This window comes from Castor canadensis, chromosome 2, assembly GCF_047511655.1.
Source record: "Castor canadensis chromosome 2, mCasCan1.hap1v2, whole genome shotgun sequence".
NCBI lineage: Eukaryota > Metazoa > Chordata > Mammalia > Rodentia > Castoridae > Castor > Castor canadensis.
The window spans coordinates 195,374,570-195,385,687 of record NC_133387.1 but is presented as its reverse complement, the minus strand read 5'-3'; the positions used below and the strand labels follow the sequence as shown (position 1 = coordinate 195,385,687).

Here is an 11,118-nt window from a genome sequence, read left to right as displayed (position 1 = left end):
TGTGCTTACACAAGGAACTTGTGAAGATGTACACCATAAAAGAGATCTAAAAGTCCCCAAAGTTGCCTGTCGTGCCATTCAATATCCAGCTGATCTGCCACTACTTAACTTTGCACATTCTGTCTCTACAGCTGGTTCCGGCATCATGAGCGGTTTCCCCACGCCCAGCACACCAGTCTCAGAGTTGTGTGCTGCTTCCCAAGAACACCACCTTGTCCATTCTTTGTCATTTACATGAAGTGACCTTCCTAGAATACCTGCCAAAGGCTGTTGATCTGACAAACTCTTCCACATTGCATGGGATGCTGTGCTACCTCCTCTCTGAATCCTTCCCAGACTTTCATTACTTCCAAAATACAGAAGGTTGCTGGTTATCAAGCCATCCTATAGTCTTTTCATGTTCTTTATTACATTTGTTGCTTTCTGTTTATGGTTATGCATTTGTGCTTGAATGTCTTTTATCCAATCGTGACATCCATGATTGTAGGGATTGTCTTGTACACGGTACATCACCATGTATAGAAAGGAAACACCATGAATATAGGAGGAACACATGAGGTGATTCACAAACAGTACTGGTACAAGATGGAGTGAAATGAGAAACTAATGGTTTCATGGATGTCCTCTAAGTAGAGACAGTAATACTCAATGATTCATTAAGAAGTATATATTTTGCCTGGACAACTGGACTAAATTCAGGGAAAGATTTAATAGTTCATGGAACTTCTCAAATACTTTTATGATCTCTAACAGTTCATTGACCAAAACCATTGGTTTCTGACCCTGAAGTGTTTGGCCATGTTTTGAATTGGAGTACTTCAGAATGATAAGCGCTGCTTGATGGGCATGACTAATTTTATTCTAAATAAAAAACCCTTGTATTTATTTTCCCTTGGAGTTTCTTGGAGCATATTCTGGAGGGGAGGGAGAGGCACAACTCAAATGAGCTGCTGGTCTCCTAAAATGTCTGCTCTCATCCCCTGTTGGTTTTCTGCTATCATTCACTCCATTAGTGAACACATCCTTCATTCTCCCCACCTCCCAGGGAGCTTTACAAGGGCACAGCAGAGGAACCTCATGACCCACCTCTGAGCACCCTGACAGCCTCATCACTTTGATTTTGGTCATATTTTGAGCTACATATACCTTAAAGAAAGCAGCAATTCCCAAATGTCAGAGGGTTGACTGTAACTTCAGAGAAGATACTTTGAAATATGAGTCCTCTGAAATTTGACATGGAAATGTGATCTGTGGAGCAGTGAGGGCTTATTTTTTAGTTAGTTGTGCCCTGTGATCAGGATGGAGCTAAGCCTAGGAGAGGCCTGTGTGTTAACAAGCATTTTTTTTTTAATCTCTCTCTCTTTGTGGACATTTTATTTTTAAAGGATTTATCACATATGTTTAAGGTTTTTTAAGGTGCACACACTATTTGTTATAAAAAAGAATATAGGTAGATCTAAGTCATGAAGTCAAGGCAAATGGAGAGAGGAAAACAGATTTCTGGGTCAAAGTTGATTTTTCAGTGTTTTATTTGGACATCTCTTTCTTACCTCTGATCTTATTTCCCTCCCTTGGGTTTGTTCACATCCAAACACAAAATGTGGGGGAAGTGTCTGCAGGAGTTGCTGTAGGAAAATCAGCTGAAGTGGCTAAGCTGACTCATTCATCCTGGCTGTGTTTGATAATTGCAACCCAGAGCATTTAACCAGAATAGAAAGAAGACCCAATTCATCTCCATACCTCTCCATGGGGTGAGTGTCTGTATGTTCATTTATTTATCTCTCAGTCATGGGCCGTGTCAGAAAACAGATCATTTTCTTTAATGACACTGAAAAATGATTCACCCAGAATATGTTAAAGTCTTGGATGAAGAAGGAATATATCTATTAATTCACGCTCATGTTTTTCAGGTGATAATAGAAATAATTTACTTCTTTTTTCAATTATTCTTAGCCTAATGAAAAAGGGTATTCATTTTTGTGGATAATGCATTTTTTTTACCATATTTCATCACACTTCATTTCTTTATAATAGACTTTCACTGGCTACAGAGGGTACTATGGTCTAGATACATCCTCCAAGTTCATGTATTAGAAGTTTGATGCCCAATGCTATAGTATCAGAAGATGGAATCTACTGGATGATATTTGGGTCATGAAGGTGGAGCCCTTTTGAATAGATTGAGGTTGTAGGAGTCAGTACATAGGAGCACAGTTTTTAGTAGGAGTCAGTTAGTGCCCCTTGTACTCTGCCTCTTTCACACACGCTCACTTGTTCTGCACCTTCTTACTTTGTTAAGATTTTGCATAAAGACCGTTACTATATGTGTGCACTGTGCTTTGGACTTCCTATCATCCAAAACAATAGTGAAATAAATTTTTCTTTATAAATTACCCAGTCAGTATATTCGGTTATAGCAAAAGAAACCAATTAAAGGCTGGCAGAGTGACTCAAGTGGTAGAACGCCTACCTAGCAAGCATGAGGCCCTGAATTCAAACCCCAGTGCTGCCAAAAGAAAAAAAAAAGATTTAAAAAAAAGAAACAGATTAAGATAGAGTCTGTCTTTGCTCTTATATTCCCTCTAGTATGATGGCTGGCACTCAAATGAGGCTCATAATTTCAATTAAAACTCTTGTATATGTTCCCTTTGTTGATTAAAATACAATTGATAAGAATTTTTCAAGTGTTCTCTTAGGTGCTAATAATGAGGAAGTCAGATAAGTACTTTTAAAATAAACCGGTAGCCCAAAAGACCACTATCAAGCATGGCATTCAGGATGGAGTCCCTTGTCCCTGTGAGGTGAGAACATAGAGCAGCCAACTGGCCCCTTTCAAAATGCCAGTTCTTGTACAGGAGCAAAGATCTTGCTCTCATCATTTAAAAAGATGACCCAAGGCACGATGAGCCAAATACTCTATTTTACAGCAAGGTCAACAAATGTGGATAAAACAGAGGTAAGAGGGAAGGAACAGAGAACAGAAGTAGAAAACGTCAGCAAACATTTTCTGCAAAGTCTGCAAGAGTTTAAATTTTTGAGTGAAAATGCAGCATGATCTTGGACAGCAATGGTGCAAACAGTACTGTTCCAGGTACTGGATGTCATTATCATTTTGTCCCCAACTGGGAAGTGCCACTTGAAGAGCCTCCTTGGCTCTTCTCCTCCTCCTTGGCTCTGCCATGGAATATGTGCACTGACATTCCCCAGCAGAATATAGTACAGTCAGAGCTAAGGTTTTGTGCACTCTAACCTCACTTCAACTAAAAAGAGGAGCCTTTTCATAGCTCGTAGGCAAAAAAGAGTGCAAAGCAGTTTTATTTCCCAATGATGGGTTTTTTCATGTGCTCATTTGTTTTTATTATTTTATTCCATCCAGATGTCTCATTTTCTGCTACAAGTGCTTCTAGCTGTGTCCCTCTGAAAATGGAAACAAAAATGCAAGAAATAAGTACTGCTCAATGCACAGACTCCTACTCATTGTCCAAAGCCCCGAAATACTGCAGAAATGTTTTTAAAAGACAATTCATTTGAGTAACAATAATGCTTGGTAATAAATAAATATTTGTTTTGTGCTGGGCAGAGTCGTGAATGCTTTTTTTGCACATAATCCTTTGCTTGAAATCTCACAATACTGTGATGAAAACGCTATGATATACCCATTTCACAGATAGGGAAACAGAGACACAGAGAAGTCTGTTAAATAGTCTAATATGAGACAGATTTAAGATTAAGAATTCAAAATTATGCGAGTGTAATATCAAAACCTAAACTGCTACATATGATATTTTGCTTCAGGTTAGAGAATGCACAGGATGAAAGTGCTAAATATTTAGACAGTTTTTCCTTCCTACTTCCCTCATGCCCTCTTTTCTCCCTTTTGTTTCCTCACTTCCTCTCTTCCTTCTCCTCCTTCTCTTCCTTCCTTCCTTCTCCTTTGCTTCCTCCTCTCTTTTCTTTGCTTCCTTTCATTGTGTCTTCCTTTACCTTTTTCCCCTAAATTTCATGCTTTTTTTCTTCCCTTAGACAAAGGAACAGGTTTAGAAAACATGAAATACATGAAAAGAAACACATTTTTGCGTGTGCTATACCCTGTAAAAATACCTGATACATTTTATATTACCTCTCAACATTTTTAGTAAGTTCGAAAGTTCGGGTTGTAGACAATGAACTTGAAACAGTAAGGGACAGTTTGTCTGCCTGCTCTGTGTTGGGTGGTGGATAGTGTTGGTTGTTGCATCTTGTCTTTAGGCAAAGAAGTACCATTATGGTTATTTGCATTGCAAAATAACCTTGAGCTTTACATTTTATGACTGCAGTTAAGAGCTGAGACTTTAATTCCTAAACATCAGAGATAGACTGGGAGAATAGCCATTGGAAGGAGAGTTTGAAAAAGAAGGGCAGAATGATTTTCAGTTTCTTCAACCTAAAACATTTTACACACATGCTTCTTAACATTTATCTTGTAGCTCTTAGAAGTCCTTAGACACAAACAATGAACAGTTCTTGAGCTATTTAAATAACTCTGGTTAACTCATTATGCACTAGGTGGAAGCACTTTAACTAGATCCATCTTTTTCTATTTACAATTGAGGAAAATTCTGGGCCTTATTCCAATGTCCTTATATAAGAAATAAATTCTAGCCTGCATGGAAGAGGAGATGATCAGCAGTGGAATATGTGGCTCCAGTTTGTGGAAGATGCAGTGAGTAACATGTAACAGCACACAGAAGGCAGGACAAGAAGGGTGTGACTGAGAGAGCTTGTGTGATAATACACTGAGAGCTTGCTGAACACTGCAAACAGATCACAACACCACATTGGACTCAGTCTTAAGATGTGCAGTCAAACTTGCTTTTTCTTATAGTTATATAACTGAAAATTAATTCAGATATTAATCTGAAGTCATAAATTCTATTTCATCATGATTTGATTATCAATCTGCTCTACTATTGTAAAGTTGGACTGTATAATCTGGTAGCTACAATCAAATGTGGCTATTGAGCACTTTACAGGTAGCTTTCAGAATTGAGATGTTCTGAAAATGTAAAATACTAACTGGATATTGAAAGATGAAAATAAAATGTAAAATTTCTCAATTCTACTGAGAAATATACATGTTGACATAGCATTTATTAGATTAAATAATGCATATTATTAAATTTGTTTCTGTTTATTTTACTTTTTTGGTATGGCAGATGGAGGATGGGTCTACAAACATATTATATTGCCATATTAAAATATGATTTTCATAGTCATTATAAGAAAGCTCTAGAATTTAATTTCAATTATAGACTTTGAAACTTATAAATAAAATGTTTATTGAAATGTGTTGATAAGGAACATTCTTAAGGAATCAGACGGTTTGCATGTCTTGTTATGCTATCTCTGAACAATGCAGCGGTTTTCTTCAGCAGTTTCATGTTATGATAGAGTAGTTGCAGTAGACTCAGCAATCATCTATACTTGGGAAAGGAAAGAGGCCACTGGAAGGAAACGTGTCATCTCTATTTTGGATTTCCTTTTAAGAACAAGAGGATATTTAGCAGAAGTCATCCAACGGACTTTCACATTTCATTGCCAACAGATGGGGATAACCACAGACAGCTTAGAGATGTCAGGATCCACTGTCAAAAAATGCAGTCCACCTACACATCCTTATGAAGAAGGAAGATAAATGAATAAGTGGGAGTTCTGGTATTAAGGAAGAAGGTGGGTGGAGACGGATGTTGGGAAAACCACAAGTAACATCTAAAACTGCAACTGAATCTTTTTCCAATAAACATGAATTTTAAATTCTAAATATTATTCCTCAAGATAAATTCATTTCAGACATATGGTTTCTGAAATAGGAAATTCCTGGGTTTTGTCTTTTTAATGAAGCATAATTTTTCAAGGTCCCAATAAACTTTTTTTAACCAAAATTAAGTTGTTATGCTGATACATTTTAGTAATTTTTAACTCAGTAACTTAAATGTTATTTACAAAACACTACAAGGTCATTTCATTTCTTGATAATAGAAGAAAACGAATGCAATTCAAACAAGCACAGTAACCTGAGGATTTCGGTCCCTGTTTTTCCTTCTTATTGTTTATGTGGTAATGTATTCCTCCAGACAACCAGTGTACCAGAAAATCACTTCCAATCTTGTTTGCTTAAACAGTTTGACATTACTTTAAAACTCTGTTTTGCCAATGATTTTTGCATATTATATCATACAAAAATGCTTGATCAAAGATAAATTAGATCAGAAATTCAAAGACTATGAGAGCTGGAGAGTAGATGATCAGTTCCAAACCCTTTGATTTGACAGATGACAAAACTGAAGTACAAGGATTATATGTCTTTAATAATATTCATTCACAGTTCAATAAACAAACACTTGACTGCCTACAATAAAAGCATTGAATTTTCACTGGCAACATGCCAAGTAGTTGGAGGTGGGTGGAGAAGAAAGATGACAAGCATGAAGAAAAATTTAGATAATTACCAAGTAAACAAGATAAGGAAAGCAGAAAAAAAGCACATAGGGTGTCACGTGTTCACTCAGACCTCAAGGATGAGAAATTCCAGACCATGACAAGAAAACGAAAGAGAACAAGATCAAACCTCCAGAGGGTAGAAAAAGTTTGGTCTATTGCAGAGAAATCAGAGGGATGTACGTGGAGGAAGGTCAAGGTGGAAAAACATCTCAACTAATGTGTGGAGTATGGACTTGAGATAGACCAAAAAGAGCCTCCTGATAACATTTTATCTCAAGGGCAATCTCAAAATGTTAGCACATTTAAGTAGAAGAAGGAATCATCTGATTCACATTTTTAAAAACCACTCAAGCTCACCTCTTATTTTGCAAGTGGATGAAAGAGTGGTGTCAGTGGACTCTACCAGCTCTTATAGTGATCCAGAGAAACATCAGACTTAGTTATCTAGTATGTGAAAAACAAAAAGGAAAAGATTTCCTTCAAGATACTTAAAAACAACAGAATCTAGAGGATTTATCAGTGGACTCTTTAAGTGGTATGGGCAAAGATGAAGCAAGCATAGAATCTAGTTTTCTGTAATTACTAGGGTGGATGAAGTGGTGTACGGAAGTGTTCCTAATTGAGAGACCTGTGACAGAGCCAAGGGCAGATGACAACTATGCTGGTGGACATCAGACACTGGGAGAAGGAGAAGCCAGGGAAGGAAACTAGGGAGGAAAAGCCAATAATGTAGAAGATACTAGGAAAGTATGGTGCCTGTGGAGCTAAGAGAAAAGAAATTTCTTTCAATAGATGGGACTGTTGATCTAAGAACACAAAGATTGGTCTAACCTATCACAAGTCAGTTTCAGTGGAGTGGAAAGGTAAAAGCCAGATACTCGCAGAGTGAAGAATGTGTTTGAGGTGAGGACATGAAAACAATATTTGAAGACAATTTTTTCCAGAAGTGTGATGATGAACAAGAAGCAAAGAATTATGACCATAATTGGAATTAACTGTTAAGTCATAAGATTGAGAACAGATTTTACACATAGTACAATCCTGATTCTGTTACACCACAATGATTACAGGAATAATCTCCACTTTGTAGTTTTTGGATAAATCAAATAGTTTCTGATTCTCAGTTTCTGAATATATAAATGGAAGAGTTATTTACCTTTCTTCAGTGAAGCCTAGCACTGTACTATAAAATATAAGAAATGGATGCTAGTCTTGTTGGTCAGGGCCTGCTGAATTTTTTCAGGTATGAGAAAGCTAAAGCTTGAAGAATTAGCACATATGAACCAGTGAAAAGTTGTCTGTGGTACAAGTGACAATGCAGGACAAAGTAAATATGAACAGCCTATAAAATGGCCTGGAAGGAGCAGTGGGGGTTGCGGGAACTTTTTGGTAAGAGCACAGGCTTGGGAGTGAGAAGTCAGCTATGAGTAAAGAGAGCAGAGGTAAATTATGTGTGTGTCTGTGTATGTATGAGTGTATTTCTGTGTTGAGGCTATGAGGGAGCTGTGATGCGCGGTTGGGCTGCTGCGACACAGGAAAGAAAGAAGAAGGAAGCGTCAATGTAGAAGGTAAAAGCGAGGACATTATTTAAGAGTTTGTATTTTACATAAAAGAGCTTCATAAAATAATGTTAACAATAACCCCGAGTCCACCTTCTCATCTAAGGTTTTTAGAAATAGCCTATATATACAAAACACAGCCTTGGTGCCAATAGTACTGGAAGATAGAACGGGAAGGCTCTGGTCTTACGTTGAGATCAGAGATTTCTTTAAACATCCTCTCCCAGCTGGCCCCAAATTTGAAACAAGGAGCCATATTTATAGAAAATTACTATTTTAAAATTACTGTTTTAATAAAATTGTGTTCATTGTCCACCATTATGCTATTTTATGTAGAAATTTTACCATTAAAAATGTGTCTTATGCCAATGAAACACTAACTTCAGACCACTGAGTTTTCAGTTTTTATACTTTATATTTCTACACTTGAAGATAAAATAAGCAAGTATTTTATTTCTTATGGACATTATATTCTAGTAAGATTTCTAACAACACTTAACATGTTTTTTATGCAGTACAGTTTTCTAAAAAAATATGACATTTCACTTCGACTTGGCAAAAGTCTGTTAAACAAACTTGAAAAAAGTAAATGCACTAAAAATCAATATTTTTGCCTAGCATTTTTCAAATAATAGGCATCTCCATCTCTTGTATGACATTTTTCATTAATTTATTTCCATTAATGAGAAAAATCTCTCAATATAAGGAAGTCTTAGTTTTATAAGAAATCACCAAACTGCCTTTCCAAGTGACTGTACCATTTTGTCTTACTATACACAATGAGTGATAATCCTGTGTGCCCACAGGATTTTTGCCAACATTTGGTGTCATTCACGTACATGTCAGCCACTGTAATAGATAGGTAGTGACATTTTATTCTAGTTTTAAGTTGCATTTCAACTTATGCTTGTTTACCATCTCTGCATCCTTTTCCTGGAGATAGCTATTAAATTATTTGGTCCATTTTTTTAAGGTAAACATACTATTACCATATGAAACAGCAACCATACTCCTTAGTATTTACTCATAGGAGTTTAAAACTTATGCCCATGCAAAAACCTACACACAATATTTATAGCAGATTTATTTACAATTGCTCAAACTTGAAACCACGCAGGATTTCCTTCAGTAAGAGAATGGATAAATAAATCATGGTGCATTTAGACAAGGTAATATTATTTGGGACGTAAAAGATATGAGTCCCCAAGCTTTGACAGTTATGGAGGAAACTTACATCCATATTACTAAGAAAAAGGAGACAATCTAAAAAGGCAACACACAATGTGATTCTACCTGTACAATTAATGACAAGCACAACCATGGGCACAAAGATTAAGTGGTTGTCAGAAGTTAGTAGGAAGGAAGGAATGGATAGGAAGAACACAGAATTTTAGAGCAATGAAAATGTTCCATATGATACTATACTGGTGGATATGTGTCATTGCATCTTTGTTCAGACCCATAGCGTGTACTACGCCACAGTGAATCCCAATGTCAACCTTGGACTTTGGGTGATTGGGTGGTGTCACTGCAGGTTCACCAATTGTACCGCTGCGATAGGCAATGTTTTAATGTGGGGGTGGGGAACTATATATCTGTAGGGGCAGAAGATATAGAGAAAATATTAAAATTTTGCTATGGTCTAAAACTGCTCAAAAAATGAAGTCATAAAAAAGTCTTAGTGACCAATTTCTCTACCTGGAAAAAATCAAACCACCAATTTATTCCTAATTTTAGTTCATGGAATCTAAGAATTATCACCTAACTACTCATTTATTGATTTTCAACCCTCACTACAAATGCATCGAAAGGAAGTTGATTTTCATGTTGTAAACATGAAATCTTGATTTTTTTTTCCTATGAAAAACAGAATTGACTTGGAACAAGTTATCCTATAGTCCTGATTTTGAAACTCATTACAATTCAAAAAAAAAATAATTCCAGGAGAGTTTACTGAAAGCTTTGGTTATTTTGTATAATGAATGCAAAGCTGTAGAAATAAATGTGAGAAGTTCTTTATATGTAGCAGTTATAAAGTCTATGTTCTTGTTTTTCTTGTTGAAATTAATATCTGCATGTTAATGAGTTCTACTTCAGTAGAACTTCACATTTTAAAAACATCTAGTTTATTGCTAAAGTGTAAGTGGTTCCTGCACTAACCAATATCCCCAGCTACAAGCATTATTTCTGCAGAATAAGTTAGAATAAATTAGAAACTTTGTCATGGTTTAAAATAAAAAACGAATTAGTTTCTATGAGTAATTAATGCTATCTTAGACTATTTACATGTGCTACATTATTTCTATGTAGAACATATACACACATACATTCATAGGACATATTCTATTCTTCTATGCTATTGATACCATTATTATTCATTAAGAATGAAATGAGGAAAGTAACAAAGGGTTAAGTAATTTGCTGATACTGCACAGCTATAAATGAAGGGCATAGGACTGCTTAATAAAACATAGGACATACAATTAAACTTGAATTTCAGATAAACACTTTTCATATAAGTATGTTCTAAATTTTCTATTCACTGTAATTAAACCTAAAATTATTTATAGATTATCAGAAATTCAAATTTACCTCTGTGTTCTTTATTTTTATTTTCTAATCCTGAACCAAATGTGGAACAAAGATTTCTGTCTGGCTCCTAGCTTGTATGTTTTCCCTTTACATTGAACTGTCATTTTGTATCGGACAAGAAGCTTCAGAGAATAAAAAAAAAAATAGCTGTACTGGGGTATCATTAGCTTGAAAACAAAATATACATTACAAAATTTCTCATTTACACATTCATCATCGTTATCGTTATCAAGCTTATAATCTCTCCTGTATATTAATACTGCCTTTATAGCAAGTACTATGCTTGTTGCTGTGTTTTAAGATTTCTATATTTGCTCCTCCACAGTGAGCACATTAACCACAGTCAAGTTTTAGGTTTCCTTCCCTTTCCCTATTTCTCCTGTGCACGTTCTCCCCTTAGTTTGTGACTCATGTCCCATAATATTACTGTATTACTGCATTTGTTTTAGGTCTATAATCTGCATATAAGGGAGAACATACGATTTTT

General features: G+C 35.8%; 1 long non-coding RNA gene across 1 annotated transcript; it reads left to right on the top strand.

The window, feature by feature from the left end:
- The first annotated feature begins 1,588 nt into the window (after positions 1-1,588).
- Positions 1,589-3,577, top strand: LOC141417984 (uncharacterized). The gene is made up of 2 exons (XR_012442600.1): positions 1,589-1,751; positions 3,377-3,577. It is a non-coding gene; the product is annotated as an uncharacterized lncRNA (long non-coding RNA).
- The last annotated feature ends 7,541 nt before the right edge of the window (positions 3,578-11,118 follow it).